Genomic DNA, 16478 nt, shown 5'->3' with positions numbered 1-16478 from the left:
GTAAATAAGTATTTATTTACTTATGAAGAGGATGTGATGGTATCACATGAAGTGGGGGTGGGTGTTACGTAAGCCTGGATCAATATCTGCGTTTGTTGTTGTTTGTTAAGTATTTAAGTTGTTTACCTGGTGCTTAATTCTTAGAATGAATTTCTGAAAAATATTTGATATTTTTACAGGAACCCTTGAAGAATACGGTGCATAACAAAACACCTACCACTGCTATTAAACATCTGGGTAAGCTTTGTTGTAAGCATTTTGTTTTTTTTTTATCCATAAGAATATTTCATATAATAGTTGTACTGTATGAAACATTTCATATGGTAGTTGCAGATAAATATAGTAGTTTTCTTCTTCTTATTATTATTAATTAATTAATTTTCTATGATAATTCTCATGAAATATTCCAAATCTGTAATATATCAGAGCATGAGTAGGCAAAGACTTCGACATTCGGAAAGCCTTTCACTGGACCCCCAAATCGAAATACAGTGGTTTCAAGTCATTGTGGTGGAATTACTACAGGAGCAACTGAATGTGAGACCAAAAAGAAAAATCCTAATTTTCAAGACGTGTGTGTGTGTGTGTGTGTGCGCGTGTGTCGCAATAACTCAAAAACTGTATGATGAACTTTTAAAGAATACAGTGAAAAGCAACATGATATGAGATGTGAAAGAAATACCTACAAAAATTGTAAAAAATGGTTTAATTTAATAACAAATGGGTACATAAGACCATCGTCAAAAACATGAGGTTAAAATGCCTGAATATGAAATATGGTCAACTCTCGCAGCAATACAGCGCTCACAACGATGTCTCATACTTTTTATAATGGCATTATCCAGGAACTGAGTCGATAATAACAATCATTGTTCCTGCAAATTCCTAAGTCCCTGCACAGCAACACGTCTACTTAGAGCATCCCAGACATGCTCAATATGATTAAGGATGACCTGGCTGGCTATCCATACGTACCAAGAGAGAAAGAGAAAAAATTGAAGTTCTTGGATACTGAGGAGACATTACTTGTAACATTTTTATGCCAAGAAAGATTAAAGGTTAAAACAGTTCATGAAAAGCAGTGCGATAGGATAGTGATATTCGTACATAACCAGAGAGAGAAGAACAAGGGACTGCCGCTGGAAATTGACTATGCTTTTATCAGGGATGTCTCTGCTTGAAAATTTTGGTTCATATGCTTCGCTCATAAGAACGAGAATTATCATCTTTTAGGATATGTGTATCCCCTATTGCACCCGCATTTGGACGAACACAGAGGATTCAGGACCTCGTCTGTATAAGATGCAACACTCATGATTCGACTAGGAAGCACATGCAGGTCGATAAGTCCACCATATAAGATGCCTCCTCAAACCATCACACTACCTTCACCATGTGTCCTTTTCACGGATATTAGAGGACTGATAACGTGGCTCTCTCGAAATCAGGGCACACCTTTTATCGTTTGTAGAGCACATCAGGACTCGTTTATAAACAATATCGGCCTTCATTGATCTTGAGTCCAGTTGACGTAGTTGACAAGCCTATTTCAAACGTTCTCTCCTCTCTCGTGGGCACGGGGACTACGGTTCCACTACCAGTGGAAGCAAATACCACTGCTCCTGTAGCCGACACGATGTCGAATCGTACCTGATTCGGGATAGCACTCCTGTTTCTAGTGTTACGATCGCTCGCCACTTGAATTCATGTGTTAGATGATATCTTGCAGCGATATCCAAGCATTCTGTTATTACAAAGTGTCTTGTTCTCACTCCAGATACGAAATAGAAAAATACTCCATAACACTGCTTTTAAGCCGTTGGTCATTCGCATATTATCGCAAAAAGTGCCACTCATTTGTGTTGGTTAACCAGACTCAGCGTCACATTTTTACATAATGTACCACTTTCGTATATTTTTTCCTTTTCTCATTTATAGCGATTTTTCTATTTATTCCTTAATTTATGGAAACCACTGTTAAGGAGTCGAGAAATTAACAGAGCCATCGTTCATAACAACGAAATATGTATAGAAAAATGTAAGGAACATAAACCCAACAATCTTTGTGAAAGAGAGAGGAAAGTGGTGATGAACGGGTCCTTGAGCAGTATTCAGTGGGTGAACGGATTTCTAATTTGCACAGAATTAATGCCTGTTCAGAGGCAAGTAACACCAAGAGAGAAAGAGAAAAAACTCAAGTTCATGGATACTGAGGAGACATTACTTGTAACAGTTTTATGCCAAGAAAGATTGGAGGTTAAAATAGTTAATGAAAAGAAGTGCGATAGGATAGTGATATTCATACAGACGAAAGAGAGAGAAAGAGAGAGAGAGAGAGAGAGAGAGGACAAGGGATTGCCGCTGGAAATTGACTATGTTTTTAGCAAGGACGTCGGCGGCAGATTGTTTGTTTGGAAAGAGATGAATAAGTGGAATAGGGTCTGACAGTCTCTCGTGAGCGCTTTATGAATGAATAAGTTCAAGGGACGGTATGATAGCCATTGTGAATGAATAGATTTAGCAGAGGCATATCCCGCAATGTGTTTCCAGACTACATAGAGACGTCCATGATATAATAATAATAATGTGTTGCCCGTTATTCCACTATAATGCATCGTACTATAATGGATGCAATTGTCGTGCATCCGAAATATGGTATGATACATATGATACTAGTTAATACTGTAATATAAACGAGCAATTCGCCACCAGAGGTCTCCATAACTACTGTAGCACATCATAGACAGGGGACATCCAGTGGCAATATGGATCCTTTGACTAACATTTTCTGAGGCCTCATCTTATTCAAATGAACTATTAGTACAGTAGTACTATGTAATACTAAATTCCATTAGGTATGTGCCCGTATATCAAAAGTTCGTATATTGATTTCTCACCACCACCACCCTTTTGAAGGAAGGCAGTGCTTAAACATTCTCATAAAAAATAAAATTTAAAAAATCTTCAAATAAGTTGTTGGCGATCTTCATATACGGAAGGCAAGTCTCGTTGATGTCATTCAAAAAAATACATTTCTCTTTAGATTCGACTCGATGATTTTTTTAATATTAATGCCGAAGGGAGTTATCGAAATATTTCCGTGATTACCACCAGATGATACTGTTGCAGTTAGTGCGAAGCTCTTATACCAAGTGTAGAGTAGACTCTCGGTTATTTCAGAGTTGTAGCTTGCTCAAAAAATAGATCAAGTGCATCAAATTCTGCTCAAATGGGGGGGGGGGGGGGGAAGAGGGAGAGAGAGAAAAAAAACTGCTGCAGAAACCTTCCGATATTGAAACATGCTTTCGAAAGAGCAATGTGCGTTGATGGTGTTATCAAGAACTTCCATATGAGCGAAACGAATTAAATACATCACTAAAATCTATGCTCAAAAAAAAGCGAGAAACGAAGCACTGAGGTTAGCTTCTATACCATGACAATGCTTTCACTTACTCCCTTCTCTACTTACAAATACAAATATATTTAACAATAATGCCGTAGCTTGTTTAGCTATTCTGAGTATTTTTAAAACCACTCCCTTAGCACTTCTTTGGAATTTGGCTTGCTCTGAAAATACACCAATCTGTATTCCAATTCCCTTCCTCACCAAAAAAAAAAAAAAAAAAAAAAAAAAAAAAAAAACACCTTCTTGATAGATCTTACTAAAATTTGTACTAAACTGTAACTAATGTAAATGGATAATACATTTAGGCTTAAATATGCTCATAAATAAACGTTGTTTAATTTCAGGATCCAGTGAAGAAGTTGATGGTTTTACGTCATTGATAGCACCCATACCAAATTATTTAATATTTCCACCATTTGCTTTATAATCTACTTTTATAAAATAGGTGAAAAAAAAAATCCAACTTGAAACTAGTCCTGGAGAATGGCACAGTAGAACTGGAAAACTTCACCCAAAGCCTGTTTTTTATATGTTAAACATATTCATCAAAATTTTTTTATGTATCAGTTTAAAGGAGTGTGTAAGAAATCTGAAGGATAGATTTGTTTCTCAGTTTCTTTGTTTAGACTCTTTCATGAACAAGATTTTGTATCATATTTGTTGGTAATAATCATTGTATATACGTGTACTGTTTGTGCAAAATGTTACCTGTGTTAGTTAAATAGCATTTGAAAGCTTGTAATTTTCTTTTGAAATAAAACTGGAAAAAAAGCCATTCTATTCATTCTTAACGTACTGAAATTTAACTTTTTTTTTTTATTATAGTTTTCTATTGCATCGAAATATAACGATATAAGATATCAAAGGTTAAATAAGACCACAAAAAACGCCAAGTGCTTAGCCAGCAAAGGTTGGTCGATTGGCAGAGCGTCTGCTACTAATGGCTCACGCAAAAAGTTAAGCAACTTGGAGCGGGGTTAGTAGTTGGAAGAGGATATCATTCGATGCTGTTGGCACACTCTCCCTCGATGAGTCTTTGGACTCCCTGGAGATGTCAAATAATAATAATAATAATATCGGAAGCGATGCCCTAAAGAAAAAATCTATTCTGAAATAATAATGCTGCACATCTCTACTAGTATCAGTGTGCTACTACGTAGTGTGCTGGTGTCATCAATAACATGGACTTAGAAAACGCTAAAACTTTCTATATTACTGAATAGCTACTTTATTCTTACCTAATCACCAGTCACCAATGGCTCAGTGGAATATGGCTGAACTTCAATCATATCACATCTGCCATCTGAATGTCACGTGCAATACAAATTTATGGTGCTGTTGTTATAGGCTTTTACCAATTTATTTTCATGCATTTCTTCTTCACTTCACTCATCGATGCCTTCATAGCCTCTTGGTAACGTCGATAGTGCTACATTAGCAGGGTGAAAAAGTTACGCAGACACGAATGAACAGTTTATAATAATAACTAAACTTTTTGAATCGTTTGCGAAAAGAGAAAAAATCTTGTTATAGCGAATTATTTTTATTTTATTTTATTTCTGCGATATAAGTGGGAATTTTATGGGAAAACAAAGATTATTAGCGACCAGTCTTGAACATGGTCTATTATAATAATAGAAGTAGTCATCAAACACTATAGATGGCGCCAAAACCATTTTTTAGATGTTTACGAACAACAGAGGTTGAAATTCTACACACCAAACTTTTTCCATTGTCAATTTTTGTCGGTGTTTTTGCGAAAATTATCACGATGTATCTCAGACAACTTACGATATTCAAAGGCATATCTCGAACAACAGTGTTTCAGTAAAAATTCAAATGACTATTTGAATTAAACTTCAAATAGTTTAATTCAAAGGATTTTTTGACTTTAGACATAAGTTTGCAATTACAAATGCCTTGATTTTTTATTATAAATCGATAAGGAGTTGACAAAATTTTATTAGCGATCTGCAAACGAAATGTAATTTTACTATGCAATTAAAAATGTCAGTTGTAAGCATTTTTCCAATAAAATGCAGAGTGTAATCAAAATTAAAATAAATACACAATTTTTTGTGCTCGTCCTAAATCCACCCTTCGGGTTTTTTTTTTTTTTTTTTTTCCGGAAGGATTTTGAAAGCAAATTTGAAGGAAAAAAAAAAAAACAGAATCCTCCAATATCTTATATGCAGGCAAATAAACAAACTAAATCGAAATAAATGCTTAATGTGCAATTGAAAGGTTCCACTTTTCAATTTTAAGTGTTAGTGAGTGAAATGAAACTGGTTCAAAGGTGACTAGCTTATCAGTTATTATGATCAAGCAATTAAGCCGACTTGACAGAAGAAGATGTGTAATAATCCCAGAAGTATATTTTCTTATTTGTTAGCGGGAATTGATTTTAAAACTTGTTATTAGGTACATTTACAAAATAGTGTGTGCCCATTGTATTCGTTACGTTTCATTGTGCGTATGTGTGGTACCCTAGCTGGACGAATTTGGTATTTGCCACTCGTTTCGTCTGGTAAAGCACTCTCATCACCAGACGCTATATATATATATATATATATATATATATATATATAATATAATTTACTTCTACTATTTTTCTTTTTCCTGCCAACATATATTTATATGTTAAGTAAAAAAATTATACATTTCTATATTTATTTGATTTTTTTACGTAGCATTTCTTTATTATTAGAGGAAAGAAATGCTACGTAAAAATATAAAATAAATATAAGTTAAGAAACTAACAAAAATAGAGTAGCAGACGAACAGTAGTAACCGTTCTACAAATACAAAGGGTTTCACGAAGCCGCTGTTGGGATCTTTACCCAACTTTGTCGAGTCATCAAAATTCGTTCATCGAACCATTCATGACAAACATATATGGTAAAGGGGAATAAGATTCTAAATGAAACCAAGTTAATACTGGCACTAATGTTTTGTTAATGTAGTTAGCCAAAGTATTCTTTAAATTATATAGCGTAAATTCTGAGACATTATTAATTTTAGTTTCCGTTCCTATAAATACTAGTGACACATTTTCCCTGTCAAAGTCAAACTTGGACGTAGTTTGCCTAGGGCTTAGGCAGTCACTACATTCGTATTATCCAAACCTGTGTCGACAAAGCAATATGCCATTTGGTATGCAGTTCGTGACTAATTTGTGATTAGCATGTCGCAGTCTGCTTATAATTCAGTTTATGCTTCTAATTTATATAACTGCATGTTCCAAGAAGGTGAAATCAGTAAATTATCGGCGCACATAGATTTATAGACTGGATTTGCAGATTTGATCGTTATCTGTAACGCTAATCTTTGGCAGGTTTTTTTCTGACAATGGTTTGCTGGTTACTGCCGAAAACAAACAAACATACAAAAAAAAGTATGTTCAGGCACAAATTTTGTTTGCTTACACTTGGATAAAGGATTAAAACAAGTATATAATTTCTTGGCATTTTTAATTTATAGTATAGCTAAGTAGGAAAACTTCCAACAACTATCTCTAATCCAGAGTATTTTAATAATAAGGTGTGACACCTTTTGACTACTCAAATAAAAATATGACTTCGGCATTATTTTAACCTAAGTATCATCGATAGAAGTTGGAACTCGACCGTGAGATGCGGTGATTATTACCCTTGGACGGTAATGGATGGCAATGCTGTAGCCAATGAAGTTGTAGCTGAGGCTCGGCTATTGCTGTTACCCTCCTGCCATGACATGATCAGAGCTTTAATAGCTCAATAACACCTTATCCCTACACTGTCCTCTACAGATAACGGGGAAGATGAAAAGCATTAATGATTTGCCCCTTCAAGTCAGTCCTTATAAGGACTAAGTATCATCTCTGGGTCTGGCTCCCACTGGTGAGACCTCAATACAGATCGAAACTGGTCTGGGAATCTATCCCATAATGCAATGCTTTGCATTACATTATGGGATACTAAGGTAAGTGATGTGAAGTCATTAGCCTCTGTATACGAGGTTGCCCCGATCCTGAAAATACTTCAGGCTCAAACTTTGTTTGCTTACACTTGAATAAAGGATTAAACTAAGTATATAATTTCTCAGTATCTTTAATTTATACATAAAAAGATAAGATCAAAATCACCTGCAAAATGTTTACATTAGTGAGTAAATGTTCTATCTAAAAATAGAGATAAATTTCATCCATTTCAGTTTTTTTTTTTTTTTTAAACGAGATTATTATTATTATTTTCGAAAACAAGCAAGCAAAATCGTTGTGACTTCATTCTCATTTCATACGTCTCTTCACTTGGTCAGGCGCGTACACGAATTTAAGTTACTAAGATTACATACACCTATTCAACTAGAATGCCAGTAAGTGTCTTCCCAAGTAGTCTCTGGACCCACTCATAGCACACCATACAATGAGTTCTAAAAACTTTCGAATGTGGAATAATAATAATAAAGGCAAGTGGCCTTCACAACTGCAGACCGTTTTGGAAGAAAATCTGCTAAAACATATTAATTTTTTTTTTTTTTTCACAAAAAGTGTTACTTATTTTGTTTCATCAAAGAACCACTGTCCAAATAAATATACTGGATTTCATTCTTGCTCCAAGTTGCATTAAAAATAAAAAATATTCGCAACCAAATAGCAGTCCTACACATGAGAGAAGTATTAATACCGTGACCGTTATTCATATTCTAAAAGAATATTAAAATCGATAAGTTTTCGACTGTAGGTTGTAATTAATCCTTGTGGGGTACTTCTTCAATAAGCTATTCAGGAAACAGAGGCTGATGGAATGAAACAGGTTTAGTGAGTTTGTGGATGAATTGTAAAAGGACGTTGAGCAGTAGAAAGCTAATGATGAATGTGAGGTCGATGGAATAGCATGTATACTGTAGAATTGCAAAAATCTATCATCTGTGGGAACAGCGGTTGAAGCAATCTATGAAAAGGAGAGACTGTCTTCCTCTAGGGATAACATCAAGAATTTTTAGGAAAGTTCTTCGTTAGATATCTCCCAAATATGAAGAGGGTGTTCTGGGATTTGACGGATTTGGAATTTGCACAGATTTGATAGTTGAAAATGTGAAAAAGTAGTGGAAAATTATACCAAGAAGAGAGAGATCGGATCTGGTTTAAAGATCCGTAAGTTATTGAACTGATCTCTCTTTTTTTTTTTTTTTTCCCTTGCAGGAACAAAGTGAGGACTACATTTTGGTAAAAATTAACGGTAACTAATTCGAGTAATGTATCAAAGAATGGACATGGAGATTAGTGTTTATGGCATTGGTCATGGTAGACCAAAAGAGTTAAAGTTTCTAATTGGCTAGTAAACCAGGGATGTTTTCCTTTGTGTTTAGCATACATTGCTGCAACTAAAGCCGTCACTCCCTAACAGCTAAATCAAGACCTCAACAATTTATTCAAAAATGCAGTTGTTTTTTTTTTCGTCTCCATTGTGACCCCGAAGTGCAAGCATAGAATTCATCGTTGCTAGTTCCTGACAAACATGAGTTAAAAGAGTAATGAGTGATTAGTTAATTTTGCACTAAGGGTGTAAGACTAGTTTTTTATATTTGTTAATTGCATGAGTTATTTTGGCTAATTTGACTTTTTTTGCTTAAAAAAAAACAAAAAAAAAAACGTGTCCTAAACGGGATTTGAACCCAGGTCTTTCTGATCGAGGGAGTAAGAAAGTTTTTTTTTTCCCTCATTTTGTCAATAAGTAGTCTAAATTATTTATTAAATTTAGTGATATACTGGTGTTGAAGTAAATAATATTCACTAATATACTGTTTTGGAAAAAACAATCTTAAAATAAAAATAAAGAGGTATTTACAAATGAACCAGTAGCAAAATAAATAGTGCATAATTCAATGCTATGCCACAAGTAGTATGAACTCTACCAGTTGTAAGTTTCTCATACGACATGTCACTTCACTACCGCCACACACACACACACACAAACACGTGCATTCCTTAGATTACATTCAGGTCAATACAATGACGTTGAATATCCGGATTTCACTGACTGAACTAATTGGACTTCGAGCTATTATCCATCATATCATCGTCTCACGGTAGTAGCTGACCTTCTGGGCTATCAGACTGGCAAAATCTGACCACACTAAACGTGATATTTGGGTGGACTTTGACATTTATACCATCCTGACACACACACACACTCTTCGTAAAGCGCTAGCGAAGCCACATTCACATAGGATAAACACGACCTCCATTCTGCTTAAACAGATAACATCGGGGAAACTGTTGACTCACAAAATGACATTGCAGGGAATTAAATCGTTTCACGCTGACCGTACAGTAGCAAAAATAAATATTTATTACAGTAACTCATAAAAAAAAAAAATCATATACCGCATTTCACATTTAGGAATATACCATAGTTTAAAATAATTATTAACAATTATTATCCTGATCACAGAGACTATGATTCAAACCAACAACCAACACACGAACCGTTATATGATACAAATTTCATTACCAAATGTGTATATTAAAAAAAAAAAAAAAATCGAAACAGTTTATAAACAATGCTGTTTCAGTCATTATTGTTAACTGACATTTACGACGATAGTCTGAAAAGTTCTCGGCTTCGACCATAGATGGCTACACTATCGCCAAGATTTTTTTTTTTTTTTCTAAGTTGGTACATCTGTTACAAGCGTCCATGTGAAATTGTAGTCCATTCTATCAAGCAGTTTGTTTTATAAGCTGTCTGAAGCAAAAGTCTGTATCCCTTGAAATGGATAAAATTGAGTATCGTGCGGTTATAAAATTCTTTGTAAAAGAAGGTTTAACGCCGAAAGAAATTCATTCGAAGTTCATAAAAGTTTATGGGCATTCTTCTCCTTCGTTTTCGACAATTAAGAAATGGGCTGCCGAGTTTAAACGTGGCCGTACCAGCCTTGAAGATGATCCACGTGAAGGACGTTCCAAAAAGTGTAACAACACCAGAAATCATTGATCAAGTGCACGATATGGTATTGGTTGACCGGCGAGTCAAAGTGCGTAAAAGAAATTGCTGAGACTATATGCATTTCAAAAGAATGTGTAGGATATATTTTGCATGAAGAATTGCAAATGAAAAAGCTTTGCGCAAGATAGGTGAAGCGCTTGCTCACAGCAAATCAAAAACGCACTTGCATGAAAATCTCTGAACAGTGCTTGGACCATTTTAACAAGAATAAAACTGATTTTGTGCGTCGATTTTTTTACTATGGACGAGACTTGGATTCACCATTACACACCAGAATTCAAACAGCAGTCAAAACAGTGGACAGAAGCCGGTTGTTCAGTGCCAAAGTCGGTTCCATCAGCAGGAAAGGTCATGGCATCGGTGTTTTGGGATGCTAAAGGCATTCTATGTATTCATTATTTTAAAAAGTGTAAAATAATAACCGAGGAATATTATTCCGATCTTTTAACCAGACTAGACGAAAAAATTCGTGAGAAAAGATCACCCAGTTTGGAGAAGAAAAAAAATCATCTTTCATCAGGACAATGCACCTGCCGACAAAGGTGTTTTGTCAATGGGAAAATTAAGGGATCTGCACTATGAATTGTTCGAACATCGACCCTATTCCACAGATTTGGTTCCCTTTGACTTCTATCTCTTCCCAAAACTAAAACTCTTCCTCGCTGGTCAGCGTTTTTCTTCGAATCAAGAGGTGATTGCAGCTGTAGAGGGGTATGTTGCAGATTTTACTGAGAACCACTATAGGGAAGGGATAATGGCGCTGGAGCGTCGCTGGAATAAATGTATTAGTATAAAGAGAGAGTATGTTGAAAAATAAAAATAATTTTGAAATTATAAACGAATTATAATTATAAATGTCCAAAAACTTGGACATTTTTGTCCAATTTTTATTTCCCATGACGCGTCCCGTTACTAAATACGCATCTGGATATTGAAACAGACAATTTGGAACTTTTATCCGATGAAACTGTACTCTGTATCAGCATAAACCATTCATAAATCTGATGGTACAACACGATTAAATACGATGACATCATGAATGATTCCTGGTTAAGCAAGGCCTCCGCTGTTTGGCTCAGAGAACCAGACCGAACGTTAAAAAGTCAACTACTGGAACAAAGTTTGCCACAGTTGCAGATAAGCACCATTGGTGCAAAAAGTATCATTGAAAAGAAGTGGAACTGGCAGAAGAATTAGTAAAGTACATTTCAGCATAATTGGCGTTACCGATTTGGCGTTTCTTTGTTATATTTAGGCAACAGTGATCAAGGAAAGGAAGGAGTAGCCATAGCATTCAACCCTAAATGTCGACGTTATAAAATAGGGAAATTGATAATGAAAGTTATTTGCATCTATGGTCCCACTGAAAGTTCTACGTTCTACTCAGAAGTGGAGGAACGTTTTAGTCACTAGAGATGATAGCTGATATAAGAAAAATAATAGGTTGGTCCGTGTTGGAGATCTAAACAGCAGAGTAGGAAATTAATCCCACGAAGTATATAGAAACATTTTTGGAAAATATGGAGGAAAGGATAAGGCTAATATTAATGAAAAGTATCTTCTGGGTTTCTGTTAACGATATGGACTATCCATTACTAGCACCATGTTCCAAAAAAGATATGCACAAGTTCGTGTGGAGAGAAGCTACAAGAAATAAGAAACGTCTCATAGACTATGTTATTGTTGATAGCGATATCTCCATTTCTGGTATAGAGGATTTGAAATAAAAAGTGATCACAATTTAGTTATGAGCAGGATAAAAATAAATCCCATTATAACAGAATGATATAAAAAATCAAGTCCAGTAGTATCCAAGGTAAACTGTAGACTCAAATATACAAATATTATTGGGATAAAAAAAAAATGAAAACAAAAAACAAATCCTAGAGACCCAATGGTGTGACATTGGGTCTCTTGGATGAATGTCGGGATTTTTATATCACGCGAGACTATTTTTAGGTTTTCTTTTCTTTTCTTTTTTATTTTTTTTTTCAGTTGACAAATATAATAAATTTATTTTGTATATTTATATAATAATAATAATAATAATAATAAAATGCATTTATTTGTAAACTAAGTCGACTGTTAATTCATACTTCCATGTTTCCATGACGACAACAGGTTTTACTTATGCTTGCTGTAGTTCGAAAAATAACTTTTGCTTTTTAAATTTAGTTTGCTATTTAGAAATCAGCTAATTACGAATAAATTAAATAAATAACGTTGTGCGTTTAGATTATGTAGTTCGCAAATCTTCAGCATCGTGTTTTATAGTGCAATAGCAATTTAAATTGTGTTATAATAAGCTTTGGCATGCTGATAATCTAAATTTATTATCTTAAATGAAGCTTAAAAATCTTGAGTTATGCTTGTGCAAAAATACGTGTCTGGAAATAACTCGTTTTCGTGGTTTCCTGAAAAGGTCAAAAGTCGCTAGTTAAAATAACTGTCATTGATAAATGGATAAATTGTCATCAATTGTAAAACTGTTGAAATTTTTGTTTTGTAGTAGCAGGGTTATTTACTCTCTCCCTATCAGGCACCACACAATCTATATATCGGAACATTGACCGGTCAATTATAAACTAATAATAAATAAATAAACATTTTAGTTCTAACAAGCGTCTTGAATAGATGCATATAGTAGCGTTCTCAGGAATTGCATGTGGGTCGTTCGTTGTTATCGAGATCTTCATTTCAGATTATCCGGAACTCATAAAATCGCTTCATGAAAAATAAAAAATAAAAAAAAAAAAGATAAAATTTATGATGTTATTTACAATACAAGTTTTGATTAGAATTTTAGTTGGAATCACGATCGAAGCTTCTATGATGACAGTCTATTATTGCTGTTAAAACAAAACACGTCCACATCCACAGGAAACAGATTCATTCGTCTTCAGTTGAAAACACGTTGTAATAAACGTTCTTTATTCTGGACAGGATTCGAACCTCAGATCTTTCCAAGTGAAAGGCTTCTGCTATAGCCATGTACAAGTGGACAGTGGCGACCTGTGGAAATTTTAAGTGAGGTACTGCATATACAAAATAAAAATTAAAAGAAAATTAAAAACAAAAAATTCTTTTTTTTTCTAATCAGTAACCAATTTATTAATAAATAAATTTACATATTAAAAATAGGTCACCCTCACCACGAACAAACACCAATAATAAAAGTTTCGTATCTCACAGAAATAACGCACGCAAGCATACGATACACTGCCCAAACAAGCAGTGTCGGAATGACTTGTAACGTGCAATGAGAAGCGCAAACGAATATCGGCGAGACTGGCTGCGATTGGTCGAACTTGATAATTCCGACACTGCGTTAGATCGCAGTGTATTTGTTTCGTAATCTAAAGCGTTAATCGAACAATTCCAATTATTAACTATTCATCACTGTCGAAACATAAGCTGTAACCTTTAACATGTTGTATTGCATTTATCTAATGTTGCAAGCATTGTTATTATTTATAAACACAAACAAAATTTAAATTTTTCATTTTTTCTTTGGGGGTGCTGCAGTGTCGCAGTGCTTATGCACGGGCCGCCACTGCAAGTGGATGAATATTTGCTTAGAATAAATGGGTAAGGAACGAGAATATTAGAGGGGTGAGTGTCACTTTGATTAGAATAAGACTTCGTTTTCTTTATTGTGGGTGAGTCTTGAGAAATGTATCGGATCTATTCGATTCGATATTGAAATTAACAAAGAGTCAATAACACCAGACGGCTGACGATTTCATCATTGAATAATAAAGTAGTTTAGCTTCATGTTAGTAATTAAATAAAACAAATATTTTTTGATCTTTCATTAAAATACAACATTTATATTTATGCGTATACATATATAAGCATATAAGCCATCAAAAAAACTGAGCCCATGGCTACCAATGATTTTGAGGCATTAGGGTGTTAGCACTGCAACCGTATGCCACCATTTTGCATCTTAAACTGTAATTAGTACCTTATTGTCAGAAATAGTATAAATTCTAAATCGAATGTTCTGTTATATTGCATCAAAACCTCGAGAAAACTCCACTTGCATGTGCTAAAGACCAACTAGCTTTAGAACCAGCTGAATATAGGCATAGAAAAGTTCCTTGATTCTAGTCAGAGAATAAAATCAAATCCATGATGGCCTTTTTTCTGGATCGTTGCCAGAAGCTACACAGGCCTCTTCCGTGAAATTCATTTATTTTATTTTTTTTTTATTTACTCTTCGTTTGTGAAATTCACACTCAAAAGATTGTGATCCCAATTGTACATTAATATCATCGACGGTAAGAATACAAATAATCTAAAGCGCTAATTGCTATCGCTTGGCCTTTTGGGTTAATCGGCAATTTGGAGTTTTCAACCAAAAGTTGTCTCACATTTAATTTCAATAAAATCACTGAAAGCAATATTAAGAAAAACACAAGCCACATCGGTTCGATTACTGCGATAACACTGTCACTGTATAATAATATCATTACGATATGCACCTTTTTAAGACTGTCATTTTTTAAACGTGCCTCTCACCCAAGAAAGATTGTAAATCTATATTACATTAGCTGTAGGAAATTTATTTATGATTTTTATTTTTTAAATTTACGGATATAGCCTGAGACTATATCCATATTTAACGAAGTTTTATTTGAACTTTGACTGGATATCATGGTTTAAAAAAGGAAAAGGGATTAATCCTTTCTTTTAGGCTTGCACGGTGATCCGAGTATATTTTTGAAAATTATGGAGACTACTATCGTGTTTGATTAAAACTTTAGTTTAATATAACTAAACTCTACATTCGACGGTTCGACTTTTATATTAAGGTCATCTTCTGGAGCATATGTATGCACTATATACAGAGAACAAGCTACACTACAATCTATCTGGTTTGTTAAAGTTACTGACCAACCATTACAACAATTGTTGGCCTGACCTCTAGTGAAAAAATAATAATAAAATAAATAAATCCATTTCATTTTTTTTTCACTAGAGGTCAGGCCAACAATTGTTGTAATGGTTGGTCAGTAACTTTAACAAACCAGATAGATTGTAGTGTAACTTGTTCTCTGTATATAGTGCATATGCTCCAGAAGATGACCTTGATATAAAGGTCAAAATGTCGAATGTAGATTTTAGTTATATTAAACTAAAGTTTTACTCAAACACGGTAGCTGTTCCATAATTTTCAGTAAAGGGATTAAAATGACAGTAATAATGCAAAATGTGCTCATAGAAATCATAGTTATGAATTGAATCTAGGTATTCAATTCATAAGGTGTTTGGTATGACTTGAAGATATTAAATGACTGTATCGTAGAAATATTTATAATCATTTCATTTTTAATATTTAATCCGTGCTAGTATTAACCAACAATATATTATTATCATACAGCCCTGTGTGGCTCAGTACAAGTGGCGTTTGCACTCAATGGCACTTGACCGAACAAAGAAAGACTTATAAGTTCGAGTCTAGTCGCCGACTTGGAGGAACATTTTCTAAGCCTTTTATCGACCGGTTCCCGAGTTAGTCGATCTCTGGCAAGGACAATCGGGTTTTCCTCAGGTAAACTCAAGAAAATCGACTGTCAAACCCACACTATTTTCAGCCATTAAAAATATTGTATTAGGGACCACGAGATGGCGGCACTTACTAGCCGCCTTCTTCACTGTGTACGGATTAATTAGTGATAGCCTTGGGCCAGTGGAGATTGAACTGCCCACTCGGTCTCCAAAAGTTAGATAGGGCTAAAACGGCCTCACCTACTCCCTATACGAGAAGAAAAAGGCGTTAGCTGATTTGTTTATATTATTATTATAGTGGAGATTGAAATGCCAACTCAGTCTCGCTTACTCCCTATAAGAGAATAAAAGGCCTTAACTAATTATTTATTTTTTATTTATTATGAAGAGAGACCACCAGGGAGTCAGAGACTCATTGAGAGAGGCCATATCTGCACCAATTGTCATACCTGTTCTTGAATTCATTCATGCTACTTGCACACGCCACATCCAATGGGTCCATTCCAATCACACACCACTCTATGAGAGAAAAATGTAGCCCTTACTCCTTTCTTGACAGCATTCATTCT

General features: G+C 34.6%; 1 long non-coding RNA gene across 1 annotated transcript; it reads left to right on the top strand.

Annotated features, from left to right (window-relative positions):
- Nucleotides 1-147: 147 nt before the first annotated feature.
- LOC150095120 (uncharacterized) lies at nt 148-4181 on the top strand. Its single transcript, XR_016550167.1, has 2 exons — nt 148-237; nt 3751-4181. It is a non-coding gene; the product is annotated as an uncharacterized LOC150095120 (long non-coding RNA).
- Nucleotides 4182-16478: the final 12297 nt, after the last annotated feature.

This window comes from Typopeltis vanoorti, chromosome 21 (assembly GCF_054136105.1).
Source record: "Typopeltis vanoorti isolate ZY-2024b chromosome 21, IOZ_Tvanoo_1.0, whole genome shotgun sequence".
Classification (NCBI taxonomy): domain Eukaryota; kingdom Metazoa; phylum Arthropoda; class Arachnida; order Uropygi; family Thelyphonidae; genus Typopeltis; species Typopeltis vanoorti.
Note: the sequence above shows the minus strand (reverse complement) of the source record. Positions and strands in the feature narration are given on the sequence as shown.